Here is a 16,013-nt window from a genome sequence, read left to right on the forward strand (position 1 = left end):
TCGATAACATAATCAGGGTGGTCAGGTGCTCCCCTGAATAAAACACAGATTTTTCTACAAGAGTTGTGTAATTCAGGACTGGTTTGTGACCGTTCTGCTATCTCGTTTTATTCTCTTTTGTTCTGTAACACTTTAAATCATGAACCAACTGGTTCATTATATAACCACTGCTCCCACAATCAACATGTCAATATGATCTAAGATCAGTTCATTGTATCTCCTATACGTTTTACTGAAGTTTAATGACTCTCATCGTTAATTCCATAATGTCAGATCGAACTTCTCAACATACATCTATTATACCCCCCCCCCCCCATCTCGTATCGATTCTTCACCCCAAACCCGAGAAACAATATGTTTTCCATTTACATCTTTACGTTATGTACATCTTTACGCAATGTACAACTTTATGCAATGTACATTTTACAAAGTACCATGAGTCTTAGAAGGGTACAGTTATTGTAAAAATAGGCAATTGTATGGTATCTGAAACAACATAGGGGATGATTTGTCCATCATTATAAAGTAAATATGAAGGTGTTGAGATTTTGGGGCAATGTTTATTGTTCATTATATTTGTATCTTTTTTGTTATTTGCGGACGTTTTTAACCTATGCTATTCTCATTTCAAACCTAATGCCCTTATTTCAACAATAAACAACAACTTAAATGCATGGCAGAACATTTTATCTTATCTTTTTTGTAAGGAACACCCATTGATCTACAAAATTCATCGGGGTTACAAAAGACGATGAACTAAATTGGAAAACGGACATACATGTACACTGTTGCCCATAAAGACCATAAAGATAAAACAATCATTGTGTTCAAACCCTTTTTCATGAAATGATAGTGACAATATGGTTTATTATTGAAAGGAAAAGATCATAATCTTCTCAGAACTATATTGATCAATCTCTATGACTCTTTAAATTGATCATTAAAGTTCCAACTTTATGGGCAACAGTTTACATAACATATGCGACATTTTTTGTGGCCATTCGATGTGGGGGGGGGGCACGTGCTCCCCCGGCCTCACGTAACTACGCCACTGGCTCGGTATATTAATACACAGAGAATACAAACGTTTCTACTTCCCCACACTCGTATCTTTCCTTAACTTTGACCCAAATTACAGGAAATCACTTTTGCAAGGACATAACTAAACGAAAATCTGAATTGTAGCACAAAGCAAGTTGAAAAACAAAATCAAAATTAACGAATAGGTCCAACCCATTTCTCTCTCTCTCTCTTTCTATGCCACAAACTGAAACATTCAGCGTACTTTCCTTTTCCTTTTCCTTTACCCTTCTTCCCTCCATTTTCTCTGTATTTTAAAACTGTTCATCACCTTTCCCTTGACTTCTCATTACTTTCCTTTGGGACAGAGACAATTTTCGACCTATTTCATGCCACTTTTTTGTTTCTTGTCAAAATCTCGTTTATATACTCAAATGAGGCAAAATATTTTACGAAATGCAAAATTAAGAGGTGTTTTTAAACTGCGATTTTAGCATTCAAGATTTCTTCTGAAAAGCTGGAATTTCAAAATTAGTTTTCTTTATAATGAGATCAATACAGCAAGCAGTATTATTAATGATCGCTACATTATTCAAGCAAGACATTGTGCCCATCGATGGGCCTATATTTACGTTTTAATCAAGAAAATGGATTTTAAGCATTGTCATGGGAGATATAGGAGCCCACGGTCTATAATTCGTTATCAACACCTTTCATCAGAGGGTTAAACACATCATAATCAGTATTTTAAAAAATATTTATAAAAAAAAAAAAAATTCACGCATTTCCTATGGGGTTCATTTCACGTACGCTTCACATATTTGAATGAGTCATTCCAATACTAACCTTTCGTTCAATATGGAACAGTTTATACACATTTCTTCACTATGGCGTAAACCAATAATTTCTTTAAACAAGTTCCATGATTGTGTTCTTTTCTGTGACAGGTTGATGTCCCTAGTACAGATGTTGCGGATCTTAGGCGACAGTCATCAGCATCAAGCAGACTGGGTTATTTCGTCAGCGAGATACCTGGTGTAAAGCGTTGGAGGAAATCTAGATCAAAGTCTCATCGATATAATGCAACATCTTCAGAGGCATGTACACTGCAGGTCATGGGTGTCGATCTTTACGTAATACCTATTCATCAGGGGGGATGAATGAATAGATCACCCCCCCCCCCTGATGAATAGGTATCAATTACAGATCGACACACATGCTGCAGGTACAATGGATTATTGCTTTCAGAAGAAGATGTAAACAATAGCGGAAATATCACACGCTGAACTGCGTTTATCACATGTAAAAACTGTTGAGTTGAGTTTGAGTTTATTTTATTTATACACGGTAAAAGCCCGAAACAGTTCGCAGACTGGTTTCAATCAGGGCCGTGTCGATAAAAAACAACATAATCATGACATATATACAAAATTAATATAACACTGACAGATTCACAACCATAACACGACAATAATAGGAAATAAGCTAAAAACACTTTACTTAATTAGAACTATATTGGTAGACCCAAAAGATAAACAATTAAATAAGCTACATATATGATCATCATAATCTGTTTGCATATTTATATATATATAAAGTAAAAACAAAAAGACGGTTTTTAACAAGATTATAAATAAGTTAAAAACATATTATGTATTCATGTTAAATATTAAATAATCAAACTTTAAAACAATAAACAAAAGAAAACACACATAATGTAGAATGTGTAATAATTGTGAAATTAAGACAAATGCGTATTCCATATTAAGTAGAAGTAAAATGAAGTATGGAATAATAATAAATACTTAAGAGCATTATGAATATGGATCAGTTAAATACTACATATAATAATTGTTTTTGTTTTTAAAGGGACAAAAACTGATAACGTATTGCAAAGATCATATTGCAAACGAATAGACATTTAAAACATATTGCGTAGGAGTAATATAACATAAATAACAAAGATAAATAGGTTGAAATTATGAAGATAAAAATTGTATACAACTATAAAACCTTAAAAACAAACAACAACAAAGCTCTCTTAAACTAATAAGTTAGCCCCTCCCCACACACTTATTTCGTATTACGTCAGCTTTGCCTTAAAAATATTTAACGATTTAGCACCTTGTACTTCATGTGGCAAGTTATTCCATGTTAAGGCCCCTCTATATTTAAAAGATCTTTTCATAGTCTCAGTCTTTGGTCTTATTGTTTTCACATTATACAGACTTGAACGTGTATTGTATGTATGGTCAGCAAATATAAACCTTTCTACTAAATACTCAGGAGCTTGTTTTGAGACAATCTTATACATCATAATTGCTACATTCTTTGTTCTATTATCGTCAAGTGTATTCCAATTTAGTCTTGTTAAATTTTCATCTGATGAGGAATACCAAGAGGACCTATTAATTATTCGAGCTGCTCTATTCTGAATTTTTTGTAATTTGTTTTTCTGTGTACTTCCACATCTACCCCATACTACATCACAATAATTTAAGTGAGACAATACTAGTGAATTATAAACCAATTTCATTTCATATTCATTTACTATATTTCTTAAAGATTTCAGCATATATAATCCGTTACTTGCTTTTTTATGAATAGTATTAATATGTTCTTCCCATGATAACCTTTCATCAAAACAAATCTGCACGAAAAAGGGGGTATTTCAGAAATTGGGGAAAGGTGGGGATCGTTCAATTTCGTTCAATTGGTATTGTTATTTTTACTAGGTCAGTATTGTCAGATTTTCTTGTTTCTTTGTGCTATACGTAATATCGGACCAGGGGATCCAGCATTGTCTGTAGCGGAAGGAAGTCAATATTACTTTTCCCCAGAAATATTTTTTTAGAATTCCAATCGAAAATAATTATTTTCCTACGGGAACCCATACTCTTTAACCCTACAAAGACGGGGCTATTTTGAACCTTTAAAAAACTGGGGGGGGGGGGGCTAAAAGGGCCCTCTAAGATCTCGGCAACCGAAACTCCGATCGACTAAAAATTTGGCATTGTGATAGATGTCCATGAGATCTGCAATATTGCGTAGTTGAAATTTTTTTTAAAAATTAGAATATGCTAATTAGAGCTAATTATTTATGCAAAAATTGTATGTTGTTATATTTTTTGTATTTTTCTTTATATATGGTGATTCTTATGAAACGAAACTTTGTTCATGGTACAATATACATGCTAATATTATATTTACACAATCTCTGATAAAAAAAGGTAATTAATATGATAGTTATCCAACTTATGAATAATTCTGATGTCATATTATATCATGAACACGTGTTTTGGTGATGATTTCATGTGAAGTCATGAAAGACATTTTTACTTCCTAATCCTTAAGTTGGAGTGCTGGTTTATTTGTCTTAAAATTGATTTAGTTTTACCGTTTTCGATGTTTTTTTTCTTTGTTTATATCTTTTTATTTGTTTTCTTTGTTTTTCTTTGTATTATTCTTTGTTTTTCTTTGTATTATTCTTTGTTTTTCTTTGTATCATTCTTTATATATTGTATTGTTTTATGCAAATGAGAATGCAATAAGTTGTATTCACCATGCCAAATGGGAATACTAACAGTACATGTGAAAAGATGGGTATAAAACTGCAACATAAAAGATGCATCTAAAAACTGTGTATGTTATATATGAAATATATGGGGGGGGGGTCGAATTTTCAGTGACACACGATCGCAAAATGTTACATAACATCCGGACCGTTGACCCGGTGTGCACAAATGTGGTATCAAAAGATGCGCAAGACTCAAAAGAAAAAAGTCCTGAAGTGGCAACGTAAAATATTTAAGCATTACGAAGTAATCGCGAAAATAGTGGAGGGGGGGGGCTAAATCAGCCCCAGTCTTTTAAGGGTTAATTGGAATAGGGGAGGGGTTCGGGATGAGAAGGGGATGATAGGAACAGCAATTTCCCCGGGTTCGTTTTTCGTCATTGTCCTCCTCAGGCGTCAAATTGGGATGAGTGCAAGGTGATTTTAACTCCAACACGATTGAAAACTCCTTTTGAAAAATCAACCTATTACAGGCAATTTTAATGGCCTTGTACGTCACCTTTTAAAGTGTGCGATTAATACAAAACGGATTTTGCATAATCCGGACATGATTGCTATGGTATATACAATAATGTATTAACATTGCATTTTTCGAAAGTAGTTGCGATCGTGTTCTCCAACTGTCTTTTTCAATTCTTGGATTCTTAAACGGCCCAGGTTACGTCACAAGTCACATTTAATCCTGAAGAGGATCTAGGATTCTCAGGGTGGGGGTGTTAGCACATCCTGAAGGGAAACAATGAATGAAAATATAAAATGTAAAAAGTCATCGTATTACGCGGGGGGGGGGTGCTTTGAATTTTGACAGGGAGGGTGTACATGCCCTGTGTGGCCCCTGGATCCGCCACTGTTAAAGGTACTATGTCCCTTTTGCAGCCAACCTCAAATTCTGTAGAACTTTGCAGGAATTATGCATATGTTATGTATGTCCTATCTGTGAAATTTAATCGTAAGCAGTGTCCTCATATTCAAATTATGCACGGAAACCCGTTTACTTGCTAGACTTCACTGTCAGACACTATTGAGTGACTGACTGGCTTTTTTTCTTCATTAGTAATAACATACATGAAAAGAGTTGTAAAGGGTACATGAGCATTTGTCTACATCAATAACCCACTTCTTGTGATGGCCAAGATTAAACTGATTGAATCTTTGCGCAGCATAAAACGTATGACCATTCGGTACAATAATTGTCTGAAAATCAAGACTATTACTTTTGGGCTCTATAGCCCTAAAGTCGATTTGACAACTAATAGTCGTTATTTTCCGACTTGAAGACATTTTCAAGCCCCACCTTTTTTAGGGAAGTTCTAAATTAGTATTAATTTTTAAATGTAGTTGGAATTTAACTTTTTCATTTTTTTGGCCTGCAAATGGGACATAGTACCTTTAAGGTATAAAATAGACTTTAAATCAACGTTAATAAATCGTCACAGGGTGCAAATGTTGTTTACTTTGATTCTGATTTTCAACAAATTGTCTGTTTGAACTCACGATCCAAAATCTCAATATCATGTTGTTATCGGTTGTTGAATTTCACAGGCATTGAACACATCAACTAGTTAACAATGAATCAGAATAACTCGTGGTGATGTGGGAGGTAGTTTAGTTTAGATATGACTGGATTTTCTTGGCCTTCTTTTCAACGACGCTTTGGCAAATATAATATAAATAATAAAGGTTTTCTCGACCAATTTCGCAGTCCTCAGTCAATGTCGTGTTGTTAAATTAATGTACTTTTTTTCTTGAAATTCCTTTTTTTTTATTGTAATGAAATCCATATCGGATTCACTTTTATCCTGGCAGGATACTTTGTAAATATTTTTATAGTTACCTTTTTGCCTTTCTTTCTAATATAAGTAGAAGTATACAGAATGATGCCTCAAAAATCCCCAAACGAAAAGAAAAAAATGGGGGGGGGGGGGTTGGTTGGTTGAGTGCTCACCTTTAACGTCACTCCTTGGAACCGGGAGAGGGTGGTAAATGCACCACCCCCCCCCCCCCCCCCCCCATTAGTTTACGGAGTGCACAACATGTAATTTTAACAATTTATTCAAAGAGACCTTTCATATCCAATCGGTCTATTTTTGTTATCATTGTTTATATTCCATACTAAATGCTTTGAGACGAGCGTAATCCATTTTCAAAATGGATAAAATAATGTGCATCTACCAGCAATCATACCTCATTCTCTAGCTTGCTATTCACTTAACTCACAGTCATCAGTCTGTTCTGGAGGACCTGGAGTCTGTTCTGTTCCGCACCTCTCCAAATTACAGGTCAACAGGAGTCAAATTTGCCGCAGTTACAGTGACGACATAACATGTGCAGCCGATTGGCTCGCCTATATAGCTGAGGCGATGAGCCGTGCTTTATTAATGCAAAGTAATTGTGAATATGCTTAATGCACATACGATGATGACAGTTTGTCATCAATTCGATAGCTAGTTTTTTTAGGTCAACCACGCCCGATTTTCAAAGCTTTAGATTTCGAGTTTTCAGAGAGCTGTTACTCGTCTGACAGGCACTAAAGTAGCATATAATTGGTATTGTTGTAATCTATGGCTTGTCAGCTTTCCTTATATATATAATTCATCTATTTCATTTTTACTTCGGACAGGGTCTTTAAGGTGATATGCAATTGGTATCATATCATTGAGGCATGAGTGAGATGAGCCATACAATAATAGCTGAGTCTTTGACAGACAATTGCAAAATTGGGACATTCGGCCTTTCACATGTTGATGAGCATTTTCATCGTGTAGAATCAAATTAAAACAATACAACAAATCACGAGGAGCACGAAAGGAGAGGCATCTTCACCATGCTTGTCGAAATTATGCAGTCCTTAGACTACAGTCGACGTCCATGGCTCCATCCTCCTCACTGTTTCTCATTTCTTTGTTTTTCTTTGTTGAAGAGGAATACATGTATCTTTCAGATATACATGTCCATTAACATTTGCATGGCTACTGGCTCTAACTTTGCCATCCAAGCGTGAAATTAAAAAAAACTTGATTGTCCTATAATTTAATATATATTTTATTGTGTTTCATTGACGGTTTATATTAGAATTTTCATCAATAAAGAGTGTCCAGTTCTCTTTTTTTTGCGGATAATATATTTCTTTGGGTTATTTTATTCGAGTGTCTCGTAAATACGAACAATGGAAGAACATGAACGTTTCTTTGAATTTAATTGAATGGAGTATGTTCATTCTCTCTGTCTGTCTCTCTTTCTTTAATTTGATATGATTAGGATTGATTTGAACTTGGAGATAACAAAACATAAATAACAACATGAGTATGCCTAAATACTAAGGATGAATAGCTCTACTCAGCTGTACCATGCATTACAGTTGTTCTACCAGGGAGGTAACAGAAAGGAGTGGAAACTCTTGTAATTTATTCAAACGCGTTCGTGAGTTCTAAAGCGTAAGAATGGTATGTGTAACATTCCACTTGGCTTTGAAGTTCCATGCTCCGAGTCGCGCTTCCACTGCGGAGACTTTCGGAGGCCAGACACCAGTTTCACATTTATTACAAAATATCAAATTACCGGAAAAATTTCAGTGTAAACTATAAACTTTATATGGGGATTGTATTGGGATTGGTGCATCAAACAATTTTTCAAATTTAGTACTCAGCTCTTCCTATTATTTGTATGCCAGAGTTGGTAAAAGACAAATTAGATCCTGACAAAAACTTAATATTTTTAGGATAATGCGCTAATTTGTGCATGTTTTAATGTCCCGTTTAATCCATGATTTACATGCGTGTTTTCGCTTGTTGTTTGTATTTTTGCCGTTGGAAGAAATTTAAAATTACACAAGTTTGTGTTTGCTTGTTCTACTCATTACACATTCAAAACTTGATGAGAAATCGTTGAAAGGGACAGCGAACAGTTGCTGGGATACCATTTTCTGATGTAGGAATTCTAAATCCTGAAATTTCGTGCGCTCTTTTATCTCACCACCTGGTCAACAGTTGCAGATTAGCGCATAACTTTTCGGTGGCTTAGAGCATGGGGTCATAGGAAAGCGGCTTGATTCCACTCCTTTCTTTCACCTCTCTGATTCTACTAAAGAGGGGTCTACATGATAACAGAAATAAGATATATTCCAGCTATATTCCAAACATTGTTAACTCCGGTATTACATGCCCCCATCCCGAATCACTTATCATCAATAATGCTGTATTCTGTCTATCTTGATACTGGTAGGTTCATTAGATGTGGGATAGATGAGAGTGTGGATGATGTCACCGTTGTTTGCAATGAAGACAACGTTATGGAGGTAGAGGTGCAGCATGGCAAACTACGTGGGTAAGTCCTTAGAGCTTTAATTTCAAGACTTGCATAGCCTTTAATAACTGCATGACATTTATTTTGGATTGCATTTCTCTTAAACCCTCTGCGGTAATCAATGCTTGCGTATCTTACTCACGATTACAGGTATTTTTTTCCTCGGGGGGGGGGGGGGTGTGCAATAAATCCTCCTACCTCTTTTCTCAACTTTAACGTCTTACTGGCTGACTAGAGTCCAACATAAATGAGGTATAGTGTTAGAATTAGTTGGAGACTGATATTCAGACGCGAGGTCTTCTCGATAGGCAATTATTGTTTTTAGATAAACAGAAATATAACCGAAAAAGCCTCTTAAATATCTTACGAGCATTTACTTATTTCCCGTCTCGGGAGGGAGGAGGGGTTGTTTCACATTAACAAAATAGTGTGTTTTGTGTATTTCCGTTTACATCGAGAGTGATAGGGACTGGCATTATTTACCAAGCATGATCTCACATAAATCAATCTCTGTAAAATATAAAGCAGAGTTGACAAAAGACGGGTACGTAAAAATAATATTCAATAATAAAATTTGTAATCATGAATATTCCAATGTCCCCATTGCCCATTGAAAGATATGGGCTGGATTATCGAAGTGATAAACTAAAGGTATTTATTCTATTCTTCTAAGAGTACGTTTATGCTCACTTTTTTCAGGCCAGAATGAGGCATCTGTTACGAGTTTAGTTCAAAACACGGTTGCGTCCTTTCTCATTTTTGTAGAGTCACCGAAAAACGGCGATCGTAATCGCCGATCGTAAACTCACAAAAAGGTGCGTTTTGGATCGGCGATTCTGCAAAATCGGCGATTCTGGGGAGGCATAAACGCACAATCATTTATAAACGCGTTTAAATGGGGTCAACGTAGCATGCGCAGTGCAGGATTGCTGCAGATTCTGCACTGCACTTCTCTGGCTCCTCCATGCGTGATTCTGGCTCATGGACAAAAAAGTTGAGATAGGTTTCTGAGCCAGAATCATGCCTGGAGGAGCCAGAGAAGTGAGCATAAACAGTACACCGTGGAACTGCGATTACGATGAGCGTTTACGATGAGTGTTTCAAAACGCTCATTCTGCCTTCAAAACCCTTAGTCATCCGTCTACTGCTCTATGTGGACATTTTGATGTAGCACTGTTCTTTGTTGATGCACACATGTACACCTCTTTCTCTCCCTCTGTTCTCTCATGTCAGTAAAAAAAAACATGAAACTGCATTCTGGTAGATGACACCGTACACGACTCAGACGGATCAGACTATCTTTGCTCGCAAACAGGAAATATAGGCCGAAGTGAAGAGTACATCAAATACATCATTATAGGCCTATCATAATCGATCAACGTTTAATTCACAATCCGGACCTTTCCTAACAGAAAGATAATTTGTCATACAGTCGATCAAAAGAATCACGTTTATATTCATAGATTCGAAGATTTATTTAGATTGCTACATTTTGGAATGGACAATATGTTATCGTTTATAATTTTGTTGTGGTTATAGTTAATTGCATTGAAGCTCAGTGCACACGATGCGGATTTTTCCTAGCGTATGACTGCGTCAGTGACTGGCGTAGTCATTGACGCACCATGCAAGGGTATCGTTAATACACAAGTAGTACAGATTGAATGGTGAAAACTTTCTTCGAATTAAGAGCGTTATAGTCCTAACTGAATTACCTCACCCGGTTAGCGCAGGTATTAATGCAATGTCAACACACCGTCGTGTGCAATGAGCATTGGTCAAATGATGTCTGTGTCATAAGAATCAATCGTCATTTAATTACGTTTCATATTTAAACAGAGTGGGTTTTTCAGAACCAGAGGGTCTGTGAAAGCTTTGAATGTTTAAACAAAGATATTTTACTATTAAAACACAAAACATATGAACAAATGGCAGTAATTGGCGGACTTAAAATCAATTGTATTAGAGAATGTAATAGTAATAGAGAATGTATTGGAAAGAAATTGAATAATGAACAATAAAAATAAATGTATACAATGAACAAACGAACGAGCAAATGAAAGAAAAAACAAATCGAAACGAGCATAGTGTTGTCCTTCTGAAATTCCCAATTAGTTCTTTACTTTGATATTAATGAACGTGGGTACAATCCAATGTTTGGATTGTAAACTTAGAAACGGTTTTATAATTGAGATGTGCAAACTGGCGATAATTTCAGTACCAGTTCTAATGTGATTGTATACAAACACAAGAGTTTTACGGTAAATCTGTCGTAGATGTATCCACAAACAGACTATTGAGATAATGTATCGAGTCGATCATGTGTCCTTCATGGGCCTCTTAAAAAGGACAAATGAAGACCACATTTTATTCAAAAATATAACACTGTGTTCTTGACTTCTTGTTTTATCTAATACATTAATAAGCTCTTGCATGTGTTACATAAAAGGCTTGTTTGTATTTTGTTAATTTAAATTTGGAATGGAAACTGTCTTGTCTGATATGTATATATGAGTTTTCAATTTTGTCTGTATATAATTTGTAAATAACGTAGCCAAAAGATCGGTGCCAATACAAAAGAGTGTGTTTGTATATGAATATCATTTATCCTGGTAGATGATTTTCTACAAGTTAAACGCGTGATTGTACACTGTTGAAGTCATGCAAGAACATTATTAAGTTAATTAACGTAGCATCGAGCTAATTTTTCGGAATGTATTTCCGCACTTTCTGTAAACATTGTAAATGTGCACTTATGCGAAAAGCAGAATGTATCACTACTAATGGTAGTAGTGTAGTTATTAGTAGTAATAATAGTAATAGTTGTTGTTGGTGTAGTTATTGTCTTGTTGATGATGCTGATGTTGTGACGTATAAGTAGTTGTATTGATTCATTTCAGACATGATCTATCAATATCAATTATTCCGTTTAGTGTAAGTGGTACAGTATATTGTTAAAACGCCAAATATCGTTCACTGAAAACTTATTATTTTGCCTACATTGATTTAGATTATAAAGACAGACGTAGGCCTACGTCCATCATCATGTAGGTCTATTTTGTTTCACACATGACTAACTATATATAGTGGAATCTATTATGTTGAATTTAACCTTGTGAATTATGCCATACTCATTCATGTATTGTAATATAAATTGATAAGAATGCATGACAATTTTTGTAACGCTGGTATACGTTATCACGTAGGCCCTATTAGATAAATGTTAAAAATGCAATGTGCCTTAAATATATATACTTATGCTGTTCGTATATCGTGTATGCTACTAATTATATGTAGTTTGATGTATTTCAATAAACATAGCTAAATATGTAATTGTTATTTTTTAGAATACAATTATTTTTCAATACCATGCGGTATTGTGCGCTATATAAGCATTATTATTAATATCATTATCTTGTTGTTATTAATATGGTCATCATCAGAATCATCTTCATCATAATATTCATTTCTTTTATAACCTCCTCAGAGGTAAAAATGTAGATGTCAGAGGTAAAAATGTCAGAGGTAAAAATATCAAAACTAAAGCATGTTACAGGTTGAATATTGGTAGGTAATGGTTGTATATTAGGCTTATCGAAAAAGACATGTACGAAGTACAATACATTCATTTATATAATATACATTATGATATGAAAGAAGGGAATAAAATAGACTAGCCCAGTAGCTTACGTCTCGACATTTTGTGTGATAAAGTGCTGAGATATTATGACGGCACTGGTTTTCACCTCGACATTTTGTTTGTACCTCTGACATTATTACCTCTGCATGACATTATTTCCTTTGACATTATTACCTCTGCATGACATTATTTTCTTTTACATTATTACCTCTGACATTAATACCTGGCAACCCCCCCCCCCCCTCCCTCCCTCTCCTCTTTTTTTTTTTCTCTCTCTCCGTCTTTCTTTACCATCTTTACGCAAACACGATAACTAACACTTTCGAAATATCGACCTAACGCAGTTTTAATAGCGTCGTGCGTTACCCATTTAAATGTACGAACATCGCAATGACGTATTATGTAATTTGAAAATAATTTCTATGGGATATGTAATCGCATACTAAAATCGCCCTTGAATTCATTTTTCGATCGTGTAACGGGATGTTGCCGAGATTGTCTGACATCAGTATCTACCTAGCCATTGGTGAACCCCTTCTCTTCCTAATGGTAAATTCCCAGATGGATATCAGTACAGGTTGCACGGGTCTCCACCATGGGGTCTGCCCAGATTCATATTAACACCTCCCTACCTTATCGTTTCCAGATAATATATCAGGCCTGATAATTACCCGATTTAAATTATGTTATAAGATACTAAGCTGTAATGTACAATACGCTTACGTACAATTAAAAAAAAAACAAGGGTACGTGGGTCATGTAATGCATAGAGCAGAGAAGATCCTTCAAATCATTCTCAATTCTATCTTTAAATACAAAGAAAACAATCCCACAGCAGAATATCGTGAAATTTATCTCTGCCTGTCGCTCCCGAAAAGGGCCAAACTGAAATGAGGGACACAAATCTCACAATTATTTTGAAGTTATTTAGACAATAGTCAACGGGAAGACCACTCGCAAAGGAATTTCACGTTTAGGGCATTGAAACGTTCCTGTTTGAAACAAAACATTTTGTTTATTTGCTACAACGTTTTCAATTTAATATGGTTTATCAAAATACAGAGTAGTGGTCTAGGGAATAATTGCATAATGTTTACAATGAAAAACTGGTCTTAGCATAGGATCATTCATTAAAACAAAAAAATGAAAAATTAAATAACTTGTTACATAATCATTACAAATCAAAATCCCACTTTAATAGAGGTATAAGGCTTTGGAAACAAAACGTTCATCACAATAATTTTGCAAAATATAAGATGAATGATATACGATATTCATAAAACAGGTCCCATGAATGCTATGGATCATTTGTAATGATAATTTGGTTTTTACCCATTCAGGGTAGCCACATCGGTGATCAATAATGGTCTTCCTGTGGGCCTTGCAATTATGACTTTTACCCCCAGGCTTTTGTCAGGGACAGATAATGTATTGATTCACCTGGATCGAGAGGGGCAAATGCGGGCAATGTGTCCAAGGATGAAGCACCCAGCAAGGATTGAACCCGTGACCTCTCGAGCGAGGATCACGAGCCTTTATCAATATCCCACGGTGCTCCCAAATATATGCTCATTCACGGTATAAAGAATCAATTTGGAACAAGATTTTGCCATATTTATGATGTCATTTTAGAAGAATTATACTTTTAAGTTATATTTTTAAAAAGGGAGAAAAGCACTTTTTTATGAATGTAACTGAATACCCCAGACACACTTTAATAGACTACAAGTTGTTTCTAATAAAGTACCGTAAATACTGATTTGTAAGTATAATATTTCTACGATGCTCTATATTACATTGTTATATTAATCAAACAACAGATGTTTATTTATAAATTAAATAGTATTGTTCCGCTTCTTGATATGTTGAAAAAGAAAGTTTTATAATAGTATCAAGAAAAGAAATATATTGTATGTATATCTGGAATGGAAAGATATTTTGCTGTTAAGTGGCAATTACTACAATTGTTGTTTGTATAGAAAGATTATTTTAAATTTGTTTAACATGCACATAATTTGATTTGTTTGTTTATGTGAAGATTATTAATAAATAGCCTGTGGAGGGCTCAATAAATTGAAGAAGAAAAATATACTATATTGCTACCTTTATGTAAAAACAGTGTAAAATCATTTGATTAGATGGATAGAAAGATTTTCGCAGTGTGAATTTACATGGATTATAATGTTGTTAAGACATATGTACAAAATGACAAAAAGGATAGAATAAATATACATCTTATATAAAATATAAACAATTCGACTACAACTACAAACCCATTTAACCCAGTTCTTTTATGTTTCAAGAATATTTCTGAGATTATGAGAGATGGGTTGAAAATCAATTAATGCAGGGCGAGGAGGATAGATGAAGATTAAAAACAAGATAGAGGGGAATATGGAGGGAGAGACACACAAAGAGAGAGAGAGTGTGTGACAGAGAATGGGGGAGAGAGAGAGCAAATATCAACAAGGGAATAGGATGAGATCAAGATGGCAAAAAAAAAAAGAGAGAGGAAGAGAGGTAGACATGTTGGTCGAGAAACAAAATAGAAAATACGCATTCGAAGCCCAAATACAGCATTCAGCGCCCCCTAAATTGAATACCGTATTATTGCTCATGCCTATATGAACGGGGACATGAGGCAAAATGTCAGCGCAATCATCATGGTATTTTTAACGCTACTGTCTCAATAATAAAATAACATAATTAAACAAATGATAATTAAACATATATCTTAACCGAATGCAACGCATTAATAAACAAACATTATGTTTGAATGAGTAGCATCTGCCGAATGCTTCTGATAAGCGAAATAAATCTTGACTTGGAACCCATCATTTAACAGGCAGCCCAATGTCTTTAGAAAGTTGTTAGAAGGCAAACGAGACCGACATTGTTGGTATTGTGGGCTATGGTCATCGGGATAACGCCCAGGCCACCTAGTTCGTCTACCTCCAATGTTGTCGCAAATGTAGGCCTACACGTTAGTGTGGGATATTTTTGGGGTATGCCGTTTTAAGCAAGTTTTTGTTTAATGGTGACATGATAACTATTTTACATTGCTTTAAAGTTGTTTGTAAAGGGTCTTCAAAATGAAGTTTCACTGCAAGCATCTAATTAAATTCCTACATGGATTATGATATACACATCCCCCACCCAATTTGGCTCTTCTCTAAACAAGTCAAGAAAGACTTAAAGGTACTATGTCCCATTTGCAGGTCAACAAAAATGAAAATGTTAAATTCCAAAGGCATTTTAAAGACAATACTTATTTAGAACTTCCCTCAAAACGAAAGGGTTTGAAAATGGCATTAGGGACTTTTAGATTTGCACAACGGACAACGTGGATTGCTACGATCGACGTCATTTTAATGCACTGCCTTGAATGGACGTCCCACGTATCAGTCCACGCAAATCTAAAAGTCCCTTTTTTGTGGGAAAATAACGACCATTAGTTGTCGAATCGACATAAGTGAT

Source organism: Strongylocentrotus purpuratus, unplaced genomic scaffold (genome assembly GCF_000002235.5).
Source record: "Strongylocentrotus purpuratus isolate Spur 01 unplaced genomic scaffold, Spur_5.0 spur5_scaffold_21, whole genome shotgun sequence".
Lineage (NCBI taxonomy): Eukaryota > Metazoa > Echinodermata > Echinoidea > Camarodonta > Strongylocentrotidae > Strongylocentrotus > Strongylocentrotus purpuratus.